Here is a 17,148-nt window from a genome sequence, read left to right on the forward strand (position 1 = left end):
AACATGTATTCGTCTTTGGCATCATTGTAAAAGAGAAGTGAAATGCAAACCATGGTTAAGGGCAATAACCGTTCTCAGTAAGTGAAACTAAATTTAACAATAGCAGAGGCTTCAGAATGTATCCAGCTCCTGTGACTAAACCTGCCAGCCTCAAGACAAGCTTATTCTTCCCTTCACCTGTCTACTATGTTCCTGTGAGTGCTTGCAGACTGTGCTGCCAGCCCGACATGCTGAAGGCGGGCTGTGATATCTCTTTCTATTAGAAACTTGACTTTAACATGGAGAGCTGCTCCCCATTGACATGCAGGGCAAGTTGAAGGGTGCAGAGGCACTTTTAAACACCATTTCCTTCGGGTTGGAGGGGGTTAATTATATCTAGGTCACTCACTGTTTTTCGATGAACTAACAATGGGTTGCAACCAAAACAAATAAGTTCTATCTAGACAAACAAATAGATAAAAATCTTTTCGCCTGTGTTTCTGTGAGCGCGTGTGTGTGCACAATCCTTTGAATGCAGGCATATACTCACACTGAATACTCAATTCAAAAGCATTACATTGAGATGCCTCCAGAGCAACTAATCTACTGGATGGATGTCAAAAAAACTGGGTCATCTAAAGACTTAAATGCAGTCTTTTTGGGGGGTTTAAATTCCAAGTAATTCTTTTAATCTTCAGCATCGTGCACTGCCGTTCACATTTGTGTTGGAGGATGATGCAGAATTACAGTGAGGCTGTCCTACATTAGCCTCCGCAGTCTTTCGCGCAGTGACCACATTTATTCACGGTCGTTAGTAGTTGAATAGTTGAGTTGGGTATACAGCAGAAGCTGCTAGCTAATTACGGTTTGTCCTTTGCAAACGAATATTGGGTTTCAGAAACCAACCAACGCAATTTTCATTTTTCTTCCTGAAAACAACTCTTGAAACTAAAACAGGAGCACTTTAACTGTAGGCTTTTAGCTTTGATTTGAGGGTATTTGCATAATAGAAGGAAAATAACACTTTGAGAATGTTTAGGCTGTAACATTGTAAGATGGTGAGTGTCATGGCCTCTGTGTGGGGTCGTTTCTGTAGATGCAGGGGTTCCCATATCTTTGACTGGGGGGGAAGAACCATCTGCAGACCTGATAATCATCTGTCATTTATTGTAAATGGAAGTGCATCCGGAGCACAAGGATCCCGTCCGATCATTCGCTGCATTTGCTAGCGTTACGCTCCTTGTTGGTTCATCGTTCCAAGCTTGGCTACAGTGGCCACTCCGTTTCCGCCTAGTTCCGTGCTTATACATAGTTAATGCTTCAGATGGTGTCCCTCTGCTGCCTCTGCTCCCCGGGAGTGTTGATTCCCCAGCAGCGGTTCACATTGACGATACCAATGTTGATTTTTGGTTAGACATAGACTCTACGTAGTTGTGATGTCTTTTTTTATTTGGGTGGTTGGTGTTGGTTTTCTCGCGTTGATATCCCAGTTGGTTCTTTTGTTGATACTTTCCATACATGTTCTTTCTGTTAATAAATAATCTTTGATTTGCTATTTTGTGTTCAGTCTCTGTTTGTGCCTCCTTATTCGTCACAGTTGCAAGTGCCAAAAAGTTTAATTTTAATTGATACGGGCTCTTTAAGGGGCAGCACTGTGACAATGAACTCTATGCAAAGCATCTGGTTATGTATCCACAGTGGAAAATGAGGGGCATACAAGCTTTTAGTTTCTGTTTATTCCATACGAATGAAATTGTATTGATGAGGGGTTTTGTAATAGCTCTAGCCAATAACTTCCTTTGGAACAAAGCATTTAAAACCCTATACAGCAAAAATAAAAACTACTGCAAAATTCTGATTCAAATATCCATCCTGCAGGTAAAGTGGATAAATAGAAAGTGCTTATGTAAAAGTTAACCTGGAGCCTATTTCAGATGACTCAAAGCAGACTATACCCTGGACTGATCATCTGGTACACTGATGAATAACATTCCACCTTTTTCTATTGGAAGCCAATCCACCCATCATCCAACTAGAGGTGAAATCAATCGTCAATGGTACCGCTACCGGTACTGCTTCACCAATAATGGCTGTCTTGTCAGAATAAGCATTTGCCGTTTACTTATTTAAATAAATAAATAAATCCTTGAATCTTTGATCATTATTTTTAGTTTCATTATGCTGCATCTTAAATTCCAATTGTCTCTACATTTTTCAGACACTCCAGTCCCTGGAGTGTTGCATTATCAGGCTGCCGCACTAATGCATTCTCACTGACATGTAGATCTGTTTAAATGATGCCTTTTCATCTTATGGGGATGAATGGAATGATGCATGTTAACAGGTTTTAATTGAGACGTTCAGCCCCACCCATGTCACTAAATGACATTTCAGGCGGCTCAGATGAAAAACACCACTTGCATATCAAACGCTGCTAAAAATCTTTCTAATTAGGACAATGTTTGATGTTATTGTTATTTTCCTTTGATGTTACTGTGGGTTTTTTGTTCTTTTTTTTCTTACATCATTAAAATTCAGTGAGTCAAAAATAAATGCCAAGTTTGCTATACAAAGAATGATCACAAACAGGTTTCCACTGAATGATTTGTACTATGTATCAAAATGTCTAACTATCATGCTAGAAAGGGCAAATGACACACTGGAGCGCAAATGAATATATATATATATATATATATATATATATATATATATATATATATATATATATATATATATATATATATATGTTGTTGTTTTTTTTAAGGCAAAACTCATTCTTTTAAAACAAAAATGCCATGTGGAAATGTCCAATCCCCAACACGCGCCTTCATAAATAATTGAAGATTTAATCTGTGATGTTTTCAAAGGTCAAACACACAACAAAGAACGAGAAATAACACGGCTTTCTTTCCTTATAAGCACACGCGGTAATCATTCCATATTGGCTTCATACGTTTTACCCTCAGTGCTCTATAAGTAGCTGGAGATAAAAAGAGGTGACGAGGTCGCCAAACAACATGAATGATTCATCCTCTTGTCTGGATGTGGGCTGGCTATTGTGCTCGATGACACCCCGGAGAGGACAGTCCCCACTTAGCCCCATCACAGGTTCAGAGCAGGAAGCCACACTCACTTTTATGCATAAATGTCGACTTCATGCATTAAATGCATGCGGTCCTGATGGATTTCCTCTGCTGATGTATTATCAATGAGATCAGCTCTCTGCATCACTGCCCCAGCACAGGCAGAAAGAGCTCCATTTTCCTCCTCGGTGCCTCTCGCAGTCCAAAACCAATGGATATTTAAAGGCACACCTCAAGTTGCTTCTCTAAGTGGTGTTAGTGAAATGGCTGAGAGTTTTTATACATTATACAATTCTTTACAATAATGGCAGCTTTTTTGGGCCGTTATATTAAATAGGCAAGAAAATCAATGAATTTGCATTTGGATTTTCAGAAAATCAGGTCATCTTGCTACCTCTCTTTGGACATATTTGTGAGGTGTAGTAATGTTTTTTTTCTTTTTATATTTGAACTAATCTGTGACATTCTGTTTGTCCATTTGACTGATTGAGTGCTGGTTATTCTAGAAGAAACAGACCGGTCGAGGTGTACCCTGCTTCCTGTCCAAAATGAGTGCCAGGCTCCAGCTGTACTGCAGAAAACTCATCAAGGACTCAATGTTCAAGTTTATCACAAAAGAAAAACGATGCAAATGTAGCATAGTGGGAAACGTCTTCAAAGTGTGGTCTCTCTGAGACACCACAGTGTACATGCTTCAAAATCGCTGCATCCCATAAGTGAACATAAGATGGCACTAAATTCTACAGTCACTAGGAAAAACAGCATACCTTCTGCAGTATTTTTTGTTGATTTACAAGTGTTTTGACTGAATTGATATTCACTGCTCAACTCGTCGGCCCAGTTAATGCTGCTGACTCATCTGAAGTGGTGTGCTTGTTCCCTTTTTCAGAAGTTAACTTTCTAATATATGAACCTTGCATGGTGTCACTCTGTGAAATTCAGCGCATTGCTGGTGCCGCAGTTTCCTGGCTTTTTCTGTCTATCGAAGGTAGCTAGAAGTTCCCCATATCTGTGTCACCCTCACACTCCATCGGTGACACACTTATTGCCTTTGTGCTGCCTCCTCATCAAGCGGGAGCTGCGGAATGCTGGCAGACAGATATGAGTGCTTGATTGTTTTTACCTTACAAACAGAAGACTATAAGACTTTGATGTGATGCTTGTTTGTGACTTCACTGTTTATTATGCAGATACAATGGGTTTCTGTCAGGTAACTGCAATTTGCATAACCGCCATGCTGCCAAACTAGCACACATACGCATTTGTATCATTATATGTAAAACTGCAAATTACAATTACATTAATTTTTTTTCTTTCATATTTCTTATTCTCTCATTTTATAATGGAATTATGGTGGGGTGTGGGGTTCTATAGCGCATCAAAGTAGCAAATCTATAGTTAACAGTAGCTTTCTTCTTTGTGTGGATTGAGAATAATTTAAATGACTTTCTATTTGACATGTAACTGCTTTCTGTGAGTCAGAGAAGGATTTAATCATCATTGGTGTTCTGTTTGTAGCACCTCTGTTTTTAGCTTTCACTTAATGTGTGTTTGTCAAGCTACAAAATCAGCTGAGCACACCTAATACTGCTACCTTTAACATTAAACATTCATGAAGTGTGCTGTAGTGGAACTAATGCGGAAAGGTCATTCAAGAATGAGCCCCTCACATTGCGAAACACATGGACTATAGTAATGAATAATTGTCGAACCCCTGGACCTGCATGTGGTCCTTTCTTCGTCATATTGAAAATTCCATTAATGCATATTGGCGTCTCCTCTGAGAAAACATAAGTAAAGTGTGTGTGTGTATACTATGTGAACAGTAGACCATTGAGAATTTCTACACTGCACTTTACATTTTTTGCCCAAGTGATACAAAATGGTTTGAGCAGGCGGTAACAAAAGCAGAATTTCATGGCGAACCAACCAGAAATTTTCCATCATGCAAACTGATCTGCATTTAGATAACTGTGCCTAGGTCAAATATTGTAAAGCACAGAAAAAATGCATAAATTAACAGTTATCTGCAAACCCTAATGTTGAACCACATAACTCCTTTGGGTTTGTGTGTGGATTTCATTTAAGGCAATTTGGTGTGGCGCTGTTGTAGAAGCGTCACTTTAAATGGTTATACTGTACTTTACTTGATATTGTTCATTTACCCAATGACATGTATTTCATCCTTTCCAGTTAGGGCCAGTATATAGACATAGAGGCGGTTTGAGAGTAATCACAAGGGATCTGATTCAATGGACTGGGAGTGGCTGAAGAAGGGCCTGCAAAACAAATCAAATTACACCTCAATTAACACTTGGCGAAGCCTCCGGAGTCCAGCCTTGAAGTCTCAGCTGTAAACCGCTCTTGTCTTGCACACTAACACCCCCGCAGGTGTGGTTGATATCTTTCCATCTATATATTATACGATGAAAGTAAGAGACCACTCACACAATAAGGAAATCTGTCTCAGGGGGGAATAAATTAACAAGCTGTTATATTGAAACAGTGTCAATAAACGGTAAAAACAGAGGGCACATTTAACATGAAATACTTTTACTGTTGAACTTACAGGACACACATCTATCCCAGCTGTCTGTGGGCAGTTGGGATGGGACAGCCTGAACTGGTTGCCAGCTAATTGCAGGGCAAACTGAGACAAACAACCATTCACATTCTCACAATCACACCTGAGGGCAATTTGGAGTATCCATTACACCTATCATGCATGTTTTTGGAGTGCGGGAGAAAGCCGAAGTGCCCAGATAGAACCCGCGCAGGCTCGGGGGGAACATGCAATCTCCACACAGGAAGGCCGGAGCAAGCTGGAATTGAACTCAGGACTCTGAACTGTGAGGCGGACGTGCTAACCACTCTTAAACCGATTCGTCCACTCTATACACTCTATACAGCTTATATATACACTATGGATAATCTTACCTAAGGTTACCCTCCTAATACAGAGATCTTTGAATATAAAGATGCCATATGTCCTTGACGCCAATAACCCTTGTGCACACACAGTGTAAATTATACACATTGTATTTTTTCCCTAATTTTGTAAGTTCTTTTAAAATCGTAATCGGGTTAATTAGGTTATTTATGTTTTTTTTTTCCTTCACTCAAATTGTTCAGTGGCATCAGTTCTATTCATATATATGTAGGTTCAATTTATTAACACCCACAAAAAAATGAAAAATGGTACGGTCTGTCTTTGGAGTCTGTGACGTGATGATGACACTTTAAGACATAGCCATTAACTGGTCTCTACCGCCACGTACTGTCTTGAGGTGAAACACAAGTCAACAAAGAATTTTCTGTTTGCTAACATAGTTTGACCAACACTCAATGGAATGTTGCAAAAATCGCAAGAAAATCAAGTAATAAATCCTACTAAAATACATCCCCAAAATTGTAATTATAATGGTTTTATTTGGTCCAAAATTTGGACAATGGTTATTTTTGTACACAAAATCTCTCACGTCCAGCTGATCACATAGAAATGTCAGAATCATTTCACATGATTTATTCATCGGCTGGAAATTTCAGTTCCCGAGTGTTTTTTTCCCATTGATTGTTTTGATATCATCAAAAAAAAATCAAAGGAATTTCCATAATTTGTAACATAATGCCACAAGGGTTAACCTGTCAATTCAGTGGTTATTGGCAAAGAAGTTGAAAGCCCTTTTCAAAAGCAGGCCAAATTTCCCATCAATACTCCTGCAGTAAATGAGGTAAAACTGCAAACAGGCATGCCGCTACGCAATGGTTGGGAATCAGTGATCTCAACAAACATTTGTCAGACTATTGAGTATTCTCTCAGTGTTTGTTCAGCATCTGCAGCTTTAATTTGCTTGTTTTGAAGCATTAGTGGGTTAGCGAAATCCAAGCAGGTTGTTATTTTGCTTAGGGATGTTATGTATTCTTTGTTTGTTTGTTTGAGTGCTGAGTTTCACATGCTTGTTGATATTGTGTGTCAGGATAGCATGTGAATTGTTTTAACGGTCTATGATGTACATACACATTAGTTTAAGATTCAGGAAGCAAATAATTGGCTCATGAATTAAATACACAAAAGACATTGCCAGATATACAATTATTTCTTTGTCAACCTGTGAGAAGAGTTCATCTGATAATAATGATTGAGATTGCCCTTTTGTATTAGAGAAAATACACACCCTTATTCCAGCCATCTACACTAACTATGTATATGTGTCCAGTGAGTGTGCATGTGTGAGTAGCCCAGCGGTTACAGAGGTCACCCCACATACACCACTCAGGTGGTGACGCTGCTGCCACAGCCTCAAAACATACATACCATAATTATTCACACGTGTGAATGTGAATGACGGGACGCCAATGTGTCATTTCTGATTGCCTGTCAATCTATTTAGAAAGGGTTTACATCAACCCTTGCCAACTGTCTACTCTAGGTCACAATTTACCTTAGTGTTATAATTAAATAAATAACATTAAAATAGAGGCTTTATGATATGTATTTTGGGATTATCCATTCGTCCCTTTCATCACAGAACCAGTAAAATAGACACTGATCCGATCTAATCTGGTTCATTATTATGCTTTTTTTTTTTTTTTACTATTACTAGACAAAAAATGTATTCCACCCTGCTTTGTATTTCTTTTCTGGGATACCACCGATTAAAACTATGTCTATGAAAGAAAACATCTTCAGTTAAGACATTAAAAAAGCAGAATTTGAGTCATATCAAATAATTATAAATGTTAAAAGATCGAAACGTTTTCCACAATACAATACTCGATAATGAATAAATAAAATCATTTAAGTGTGAAATAAACTTACTTGACACGTAGAAATTGTCATGAATTCAAGCACAAAATCAACAAAGAAAAATACTGGATGATAAATTGTCAGTTTGAATATGGCTACTTGAGTGTCTCATCGCTACATGCTTCATCTTGCTTTTGTCTGGGAGCGCATGAAGTAAAGATGATGCTGAGTGACAGGGACTTCAAATCTCGCCCCAATTAGCGACTCACCCATGTGTCCACGCTACTCAACATTTGCAACTGGAGGAGCATTCACACATGCCCATCAGTCACTCACCTTTTTAACCCAATGATTAACATGCCACCGCAAAAAATCCCCCCCCCCCCCCCCCCCTACACACACACACACACACACACACACACACGCACACCTCAGATGCCTGTTGCCACCACTGTGACAAGCAGCCACCATCGTGATTGTGTTTTGTTTCACGGCACATCCGGACTTGCACCATTAATTTACCATTACAGCAAATAAGACTTCACACTCGATACGTTCAATTGTTACAAATAGACAAATCAATGTCATGATTGCTTGTTTGTTTTTGTTTGATGTTCAAAATGCAGTTTAGGCATTTTTCTCGCAGCGTGCAATATTGGTGATCAGCACCCGCGTATGCAGCATTGCTTGATCGCCATGAGCAACTCTACTGCAGGACTACAATCCCTTAAGTCAGCACAAAACGCTACATTAAACATTGACAAGCTTTTAGCGCACAAGCTTGAAAAATAACACCCAATAGTGTGATTTTTTTTTTCACGGTAGTTTTGAAGACATCCGCTAAAAATCCTATTCATTCAGGAAGAAGTAAACATACTTGGTACTTCAGTTTTATATCAAAAGAACCGCACAGAGGTTTGAGAAATACAGCATTAAATTTGTTATATTGATCCTCATTCAGTTCCTCGGGTGAACATGAAACATTAACTTGCATTCTTTTTTTCGTGCATTTCCTGTATCGACTCTACTTTAGAACACTTCCGAGGTTACTGAGTGAAGTGAGCTGTAGGCACAGAGGCAGAATCTTCCAAGAATTTTATTTTATGCTCGTGTTCAATGAAAAATACATCGGTCTATCTGGGCTTTGAAGCGAAACACTCAGCTTTGGTGATGGGTCATTACCGTAGCCGCACAGAGCTCTCTTTGCTGATAAAGTACTTTCCAGATTTCATAATAATATACTCCGTAGTGTCTAAACTCACAGTTTTAACTACATTCGCTGTCAGTCACTGGAAAATAAAAGGCATGGTTGCAATGCTGTCACCATCCCACAAAACGAGATAAAACCCGCAGCACATTGACAAGGACGCAAAGCCGTTACGTGCCAAACTAAAACCTATTAAAATTCTGCTCTTGCAGAAGTCGGAAGAATAGCAAATATTGAATGTGACTTCCGAGTACAGTAACTGTGATTTCACAGTATGAGAATGAGCTGTGCACAGCAAATGAGCAGATTCTTAGTGTGGCATCATGCGGATTGATACACTCATAATAACCGTGCCCAACAAAAATGGCATGTAAAAAAGGAAAACAGACCCTCCAGCTATCTGTCTACGTCGCTCTTTTTATTTCAATTTCACTTGCTGTACTAATGCAAATTTGATGGCATGGCAAACAAGCTCAATGCGCTATCAGTTACGCTTTTTGTAAGGACTGACATGTTGCTCTTGGTTGTGAACGGTTGAGTATAACGACTTTGGCTATACATACTTTATTTTATTCAAATTGTGGCAAATGTCTCCTCTTTTGGTTTGACAAACAGAATCGCAGTAGCAAATATTTCAACGCAGTGCAATTATCCTATTTTCATTTCAAATGTGTTTTTGCACCTCAATATTTTAAACTGAGGCAAGTGAAAAATTACTCCCAGCATTCACACAAACGTCCTACGCTCTAAGTGTATCTTAAATTAAAATGACACACATGCTGCTGAATTCTGACAATTGAAACTCTGGCGTGTCATTTCATTCCATGCTGGCATCTTAGGTTTATTTCCCATTCAATGTGGGAAAGTGACAATGCAAAGGTGAGCGCTGCGAATAACTGGGCACCAGTCCAAGGCGTTGCCCGCTTTTTGCCCAAAGTGAGCTGGGACAGGTGCCAGCTCGCCGCAATCTTGAACAGGATGTTCAGTATAGAACTAGGAAAGCTGGAACATCTAATGTATAAAATATGCCTGATGTTCCACAACATAGTTGTCACCAACACCTTTGTTCACATACAGCATCTCTTTTTCTGACAGCTCATCCCCTATAAACATACTGCTTTGCGGGGAAAATGGCAGCTCGTCCCACTGTGATTCCCATCAGCCGTGTATCCACGAGACAATATTCTTTTCCTCACGATCCCGAACACGGCAGCCCGCCATCCATCCTCCTCGACACACTTGCCTGGTGTGACAGTGACTGGAGATTGGCCCCGTGAGCGGAGAAGAGACCATCCATTAAAATCAGCCCGTGTTGGTCCATTCATCAAGCGCACCGCAGGATTTCACCTCCAGGAGACAGTGTCTCACACGTGCATGTCCAGCCACTGTTTGTCGGACTGACTTTGGACAAGCTGGAGTGGAGATTTAATGTGCAGTCTCACTGGAGCTGCTCGGGACTCGAGTAGATAGGAAACGGTAATTACAGCCAGGAGGAGCCTCACTGGGAGTCTGGAACCTTGCAGAGAGTTGGTGTCATAAGGCCAATAGATTTGTCACAAGGTTGGCTTGCTGGAAACAATGGTGAAGGGCCCAAATTTAACTCCTCAGATGAAGGAATGGCTTTGGTCTCAGTGGTAATATTATTCTGTCACAATTTTTTTTTTTTTTTCACTTAGTATGACTTATGTAGGAGACACTAATCATTCATGAAACTTCAGGTTGATAGAATCACCTTGACTGACCGTGCTAATAAAGCCCTCAATTTATCTAATTCATGCTTTCTAAAGAAGATTTTACAGATCGGCAGAAGAATTCAGGTAGGAAGAGAAAGGCAGAAATAAAACATCTTAAGCCCAATATGCCCCCTTCAGCAGAATTAAATTCAACAAAAACAATAAACCACCAACTCCTCCAAATGGTCCATTTTTTTAATCATCCACCAGCTCCCCATTTGTTGTAAGCAACAACACAGTGTCTCATTCTCCCACAAAGCCACCCATAACTCCCTCTTACTCCATGAACTTTCAAGCCGACTCGTGTGTGTGTGCGCGTGTGTGCGTGTGTGTGTGTGTGTGTGTGTGTGTGTGTGGCAAGGTAAGTTTTTACACAGCGTTAGCGAACCAACTTTGTTGTGCAGATCCTCTCTATTGTGGTGGCAAATAAACTATCCACTAGCAAGTAGCACATTCCGCCAAAGGCTAGTGATGAAACTTTGGGCTCTTTAAAGGTGTCTCTTGAAGTATTTATGTGATGGCCATTTAATATTTTCTTCCTTTAAAATATTGTCAATAGTAAGTAATGTATTTCTCAGTGTACAAGATGAGTTTTTTTTTTTTTCTCATTTTCAACCCCCATATGGGGGGGTTGTTAACTTATACCTGCATAATTCAAAATTAGACTAATTTTCTCCACATATCTGTGTTTTAATAAGATTAATTTGAATGAGCAATAAGTAACATCTTGTCATTTACAAGGCTTAAAACGATTACATGTACCTGTATTTCGCTATAGTATGCATCCCTTTTAGCACGTTTGCACTTTCAAATGCACTTTCTGCAAGCACTGTCTTATTGCCTCTTTGTTGTCAATTAGGCTGCGTGGATCATTTTTTCGGTGGACTTTACCCATTGCGAAAAGGAAAAGACGGCTTGACTTGTCCGTTTAAGACAAAAACTGTGAGAGCGATGGCATGCGTGGATTGCTTCAGCTGGAAGGGAGAACAAAGCAAAGGGAAACCGATCCACACTCTGATCTCACCATGGTCATCATTTGGGTAAAGAAGGCTTCAGCAAAGCATTTCTGGAGACCTCCATTACAAACAAATTAGATGGGTCTGAAGATGACTACCCGTGGAAGAGTAATGTTGTGTTATGTTTGTGCAAACGACAAGCAGGAAGGAGAAAGATGTCCGGGATTTAATTGGAAGGAACTTTTTGGCGTGTCAAATAGGGATGATGCCTTTTAGGGCTTTTTGACAAATTCCTATTCAGCTGTGTCAAAAAAAATAAAGCATTGAAACTTCAATTTATTTTATTGTTGCAACATTAGTTTCAGCATTTGCGTCTGCGCCTGCACATACATTGCCTATAAATGATTCAAACCCTGTAGACTTTCCACCGATGTCTAGCTAGACATTCATTCAGATGGAGAGCTTTAAACAGCAATTTTTTAACAATATTTATATAGTTATGCAATAAAATAATGCTAAATTATTTAATTTAGCACGGCACAAACAGCGAACTTGACATGTGATAGAAAAAAAATGAAATTATAATTTTTCCTAAAATTGTTCAGCCCTACACCAGTCCTTCAAATTTCTTGCCCAATGAATGATTTTTGGGGAGAACTAAATTGCAATCAAGTGTTTCTTTCTTCTTTTTTTTTTTTTTTTTTTTACAAAGCATGATTCTTGTAAACACACCTGCTCCCACCGCTGAAAAAAAAAAAATCCTAGACGAAACACTGTGCTGAGTAAAACATTCCATGGTCCAAAACAAAACAGGCAATTTAATGTCTCAAGTTATAATTTCATCAATTCTCATGGTGGTCTTAACAGACTTGCATTTAGCCAAAATCATTTTAAAGTCTCCCTCCTTGCAGCTCACAACAGAAGCAGCACAGTCATAACGGAACAAATTAAATCCCATTGCTGCCACGTTACCATCCTAATACAAGCAACTGTGTCTTAGTCTGTGTTTAGGATTATGCGATCAGCAGGTCTGCAAAGTAGAGTTAATGTAAATGTGAGATGTGCATGGATACAAAATGGAATATTCCTCTTTTTGATGTTTTCTCCCTAATGCTGTATGATGTGAGTATTAAAATGAGGTCAGCCGAGCCTGACGAAGAAATTACATGATTTAATGGCACCCCAGGGGAAGTTTAAATATAGCTCTGCATTACGACCGGTCTCCAACAGCACAGCTTGACACCTATAAAAATGTAGATCCCGCATAATTCAGTCTGTGAATACTGAGTGCAAATACCAACATAACCAACTTAAGCCTGTGCAAACAATTGCTTCCAGTCAAACAAAGGCATGGATATTTTGCCAAGAGGAAGGTGCTATTTCAGATACTGCCACTAGATGGCCAAATTCCCAACAGAAAAAGACTCACTGATAGAATGTTCACACTGATAATTACCAAGGGGAAGAAATGTGTATTATTTAACTTGAAAATGTGTTACTACTATTGCTTACAAGATCATTAAACAAGGGGTTTCCAATATCCAATTTTACATGACACCAACATTAAAGTAGTATTTGACCAAGAAGCCCCACTGAGCGCTGTGTGCATTTTCCCATTAATGCCGGTAGTTTGGCTGTTGATTTGTATTCAAGGTAGGGAATCTGTTTCATGGTGACTTTTAATGAATTTCCCCCATCTCATCTTAAAAAAGGGCATGTGCATTTAATAATCTTGTGGTAAACGTAAGGATGGGACACTAGGGCTCTGGAAATGAAATAATCAATCCAGTGAGGAAATTAAAACATCAATCAATAACAAGCAGCAAAGATTTCAGGTGGGTCCAATTTTCTATTGCGCTGAGAAACATGAAACAAGGTGCTTTCTGAACGGAACTTTCCATGCAGGGATAAGTTTTGTTTTGTTTTTTTTACTTGAAAGGCTTTTGTTTTAATTCACAGTAATTGATATGACTTGTGCTAAAGGTTTGAGCAGAGCACAGTTTTTATTCGACATATATGGGATACCTAACATACCTAGTACACAATTGGGCCTACATAATGCAAACACATTTAAATTCAAACCTCTCAAACTCATTATGAAGTCAAGAAAGTCAGGCAATTGACTTTTTATAATGCACAGATGTAAAGTGAAAGTCATTCCAGCTCATAAAGGATCATGAACCTTATAATGCAGTCTTAGAAACTGCCAAGACGTAAAAAGCTGTTATCTGGGCAAAATGTGCCTACTTTGAAGACTATAAACTATTAAAGATTCTCTGTTTTGATAAAAACATTTTTGCTGACCAAATATATTCCTTTATATTTGTTGACATCACCAATGACTTACTGTATCTACAACTGAGGAAGTTTACAAAAATGAAAGATCACTGAATCAAACGATGTATCCAGACTTTTGCCCTGGTAATGTAAATCAGAAAGCGCAGAGGGGTGCCCCAATTTTTTATCCCTGGGACCACGGAGTGCTACTGGTGAGCTGCTCACAGATGCAGCTCAGCACCACAAGTAAGTAGAATGCACTCTAATCATCCTCAGCAATATTATCTTAGTGCTTCAACAAACAGCAGTTCCGAAACGACACCTTTGGAATACAATATGAACCCCAAACATGGCAAGACACAAAGTTACAATGGTTTAATCAACATAGCATCACACAACTCTAGTATTTGAGTTTTATTGCTTTAATCTCCAAGACTATCGAGAGAACATCTTACCTCAGCCATATTATTACCACGTGGGACAAGGTTATGAGGGGATTAAATGAATAAAGATTTCATTTGATTTGGATATCATTTGTTGTACCCGAGATATTTTATGAAACCCTTTGTTCATGAAAAAAACCAACTATTAACTAGATGTGACTTTGTCTCTATGACTATCAAGATTTTCACTTATAACCCATCCGTCCATTTTCTAGAGACGTTTCTCCTCACAAGGGGCGCAGGCTTGCTGACTTTGGGCAGTAGGCAGGGGACACCCTGAGCTGGTTGCCAGCCAATTGCAGGTTGCGTATAACCATTGCCTATTTACCCTTTTACTATCTGCCTAACAAAGTTGCTGCCAATATCTCACCCCACGCAAGTGGCCTTTGCGGCAAAACGAAGAATAAATTCTTCGCAATCAAGAAGTACAAATAACACATCTCCATTCAAGACTGCAAGCTGAGGTAGGAAGATAGAATTGAAAGAATCGGGTACCTTAAATGCAGTGTAAGAGACCGGTGGGCCCTCATTTCACTTATTCTCTCTCTAACTGCTGGATTCCACCCAGCAGGAACGTTTCACAGTACTGTATCTTCTTTTCTGTTTTTCGCTTTAATCGAAAATTCCCCTGATCTCCAGCGGCCCTATGCTGTCTTCATTCATGTGTCAGGCTGCGCACCACCTCCCACGAGCACCCTCCCTAACAAGGGAGCTACAGCGCTGATCCGTGAATGACAGCAGATTTTGTGTGTCATGCCACAGAGCAGCACTAACATTGGCCTGTACAGTGTCAGAAGCAATTCGATTGGAGTAAAGAGAACATTTCAAAGGAGTAAAACATACATAGTGCTATTTTTTTATTAGACGATGACGAATTCAAATACGTTTTCTGGTCTTTGCATAATATTGACTTTGTTCTTAATCCAATGATTCTATCGTAAATATTACTGAATTTAAATTACTTATAACAATATCATTTATGAAGCGTTACTGATTTAAAAATGGTATTCTGATTAATATTGTGTTCGTGGAATATGAAAATAGTGGCAATCCACCCATTTTTGTTTATCTGGGGGCGAACATTTTGTCACTCACTGGCAACTGAAAATGCAATCATAGTTGCTCAGGACTCAGGTAAGGACCAATCACGGATCGGTTTGCAAAAATAAGATGACGTCACTCAGAAAACCGATTAGTCGTTGCCTGAGCGGCTGTGATGTCATTTTCACTCGACAGCCAGTAATAAAATGGTCGCCCCTTGAAGTGGATAGAAAGGTTGATTTTGCTGCTTAATTAATACTCCAGAAATTGAATATTAAATCAGAATGTTTTTAAATTAGTATGGACACATAATAAATATGTAAGACAATTTGGGGGCTGACGTCCCCTTTAATTTCCGTGCAACCGGCGACAACTACACACTCAAAGTAGAGTACTACATAGCAACAGCACCATCTGTTGGTACAAAGGCAGTACAGTCCTACGACAGTTTTTTTTTTGGTTTTTTTTTTAGACTGCGTGTTTTCCTCACCTATCTAATTGTGTATACTATTTTCAGGCTCTTAATATGCACTCTAGTGCTGTTGCAAAAGAATATTATGAATTATTTGCCTTATTCTTTATACATTATTTTTTGGCGACAAAGTAAATAAATGAGTCAATAAAAATAAAGCTGTTTTTCAGAGCTTGTTTTTGGACGTGAAACAAATCTTGACAAACACTTGACATGAATGTGCATTTGCTACCTTTGCCCAAACACTTAAAAGTCCTTCACCCCGTGGCACAGGAGATTTACTGTGTGTGTTGGAAAAAAGATTGTTGGCTTGGCTGCAGCAGCTGCATCCTTGCAACCTACAATTTTGCAACAAATGAACAAACGTTGATAACAAAGATATGTCTGTAAAAACGTCATACTATACTACCTATCAAATCATATTAATATGACCAACACTAGAGTAAATAAGAATTCAAGTAAAACGTGTTCTACAATATGTGATTCTGTGCGACCCCATTGGTCTAAACACGGCATTCTAAAACAATTTAACAAAAAAACATTGTGTTTGTGAAATATGAATTAGGGAGCAAAATCCATTCATTTTTATCAATTTCAGGCAGTAGTGCCTTTGCCACCTGCCGTCCACTAAATAGGACATCCCAGTTGTTTGGTGCTCAGGTAATAACCAATGATGACTCACCTCTAATAAGTTTAGTCATTTGACGTTCACGATTGGTCTAGAAACCACAGCCCCCAGCAAGGGGTCAAAGGGGGCAAACTTGTAAGTCAAAAGCAAGTGGCAAAATGGCTGCGTCTTGAGATAAATAAAACAGGTGGATTTTACTGCTTAAGTCGTTGACCACAAAGACAGTGTTCATTAGAATTCACTGTGTTTAGACTAGTTGTGCTGCATAGAACAAATTTTTGAGGACACATTTGTACTTGACTTACCCTTTAAAGATCTGTCTCAAAAGATTTTTATTGACATTGTGTAATGGATAAGAAACACACACCCATCGCAGAGTATATATATATATATATATATATATATATATATATATATATATATATATATATATATACACAAAAAAAGATAAACACACACAGTTGTGTATATATATATATATATATATATATATATATATATATATATATATATATATATATATATATATATATATATATATATATATATATATATACACACACACACACACACACACACACT

This window comes from Hippichthys cyanospilos, chromosome 8, assembly GCF_059441005.1.
Source record: "Hippichthys cyanospilos isolate Australia breed blue-spotted pipefish chromosome 8, RoL_Hcya_1.0, whole genome shotgun sequence".
Taxonomy (NCBI): Eukaryota; Metazoa; Chordata; class Actinopteri; order Syngnathiformes; family Syngnathidae; genus Hippichthys; species Hippichthys cyanospilos.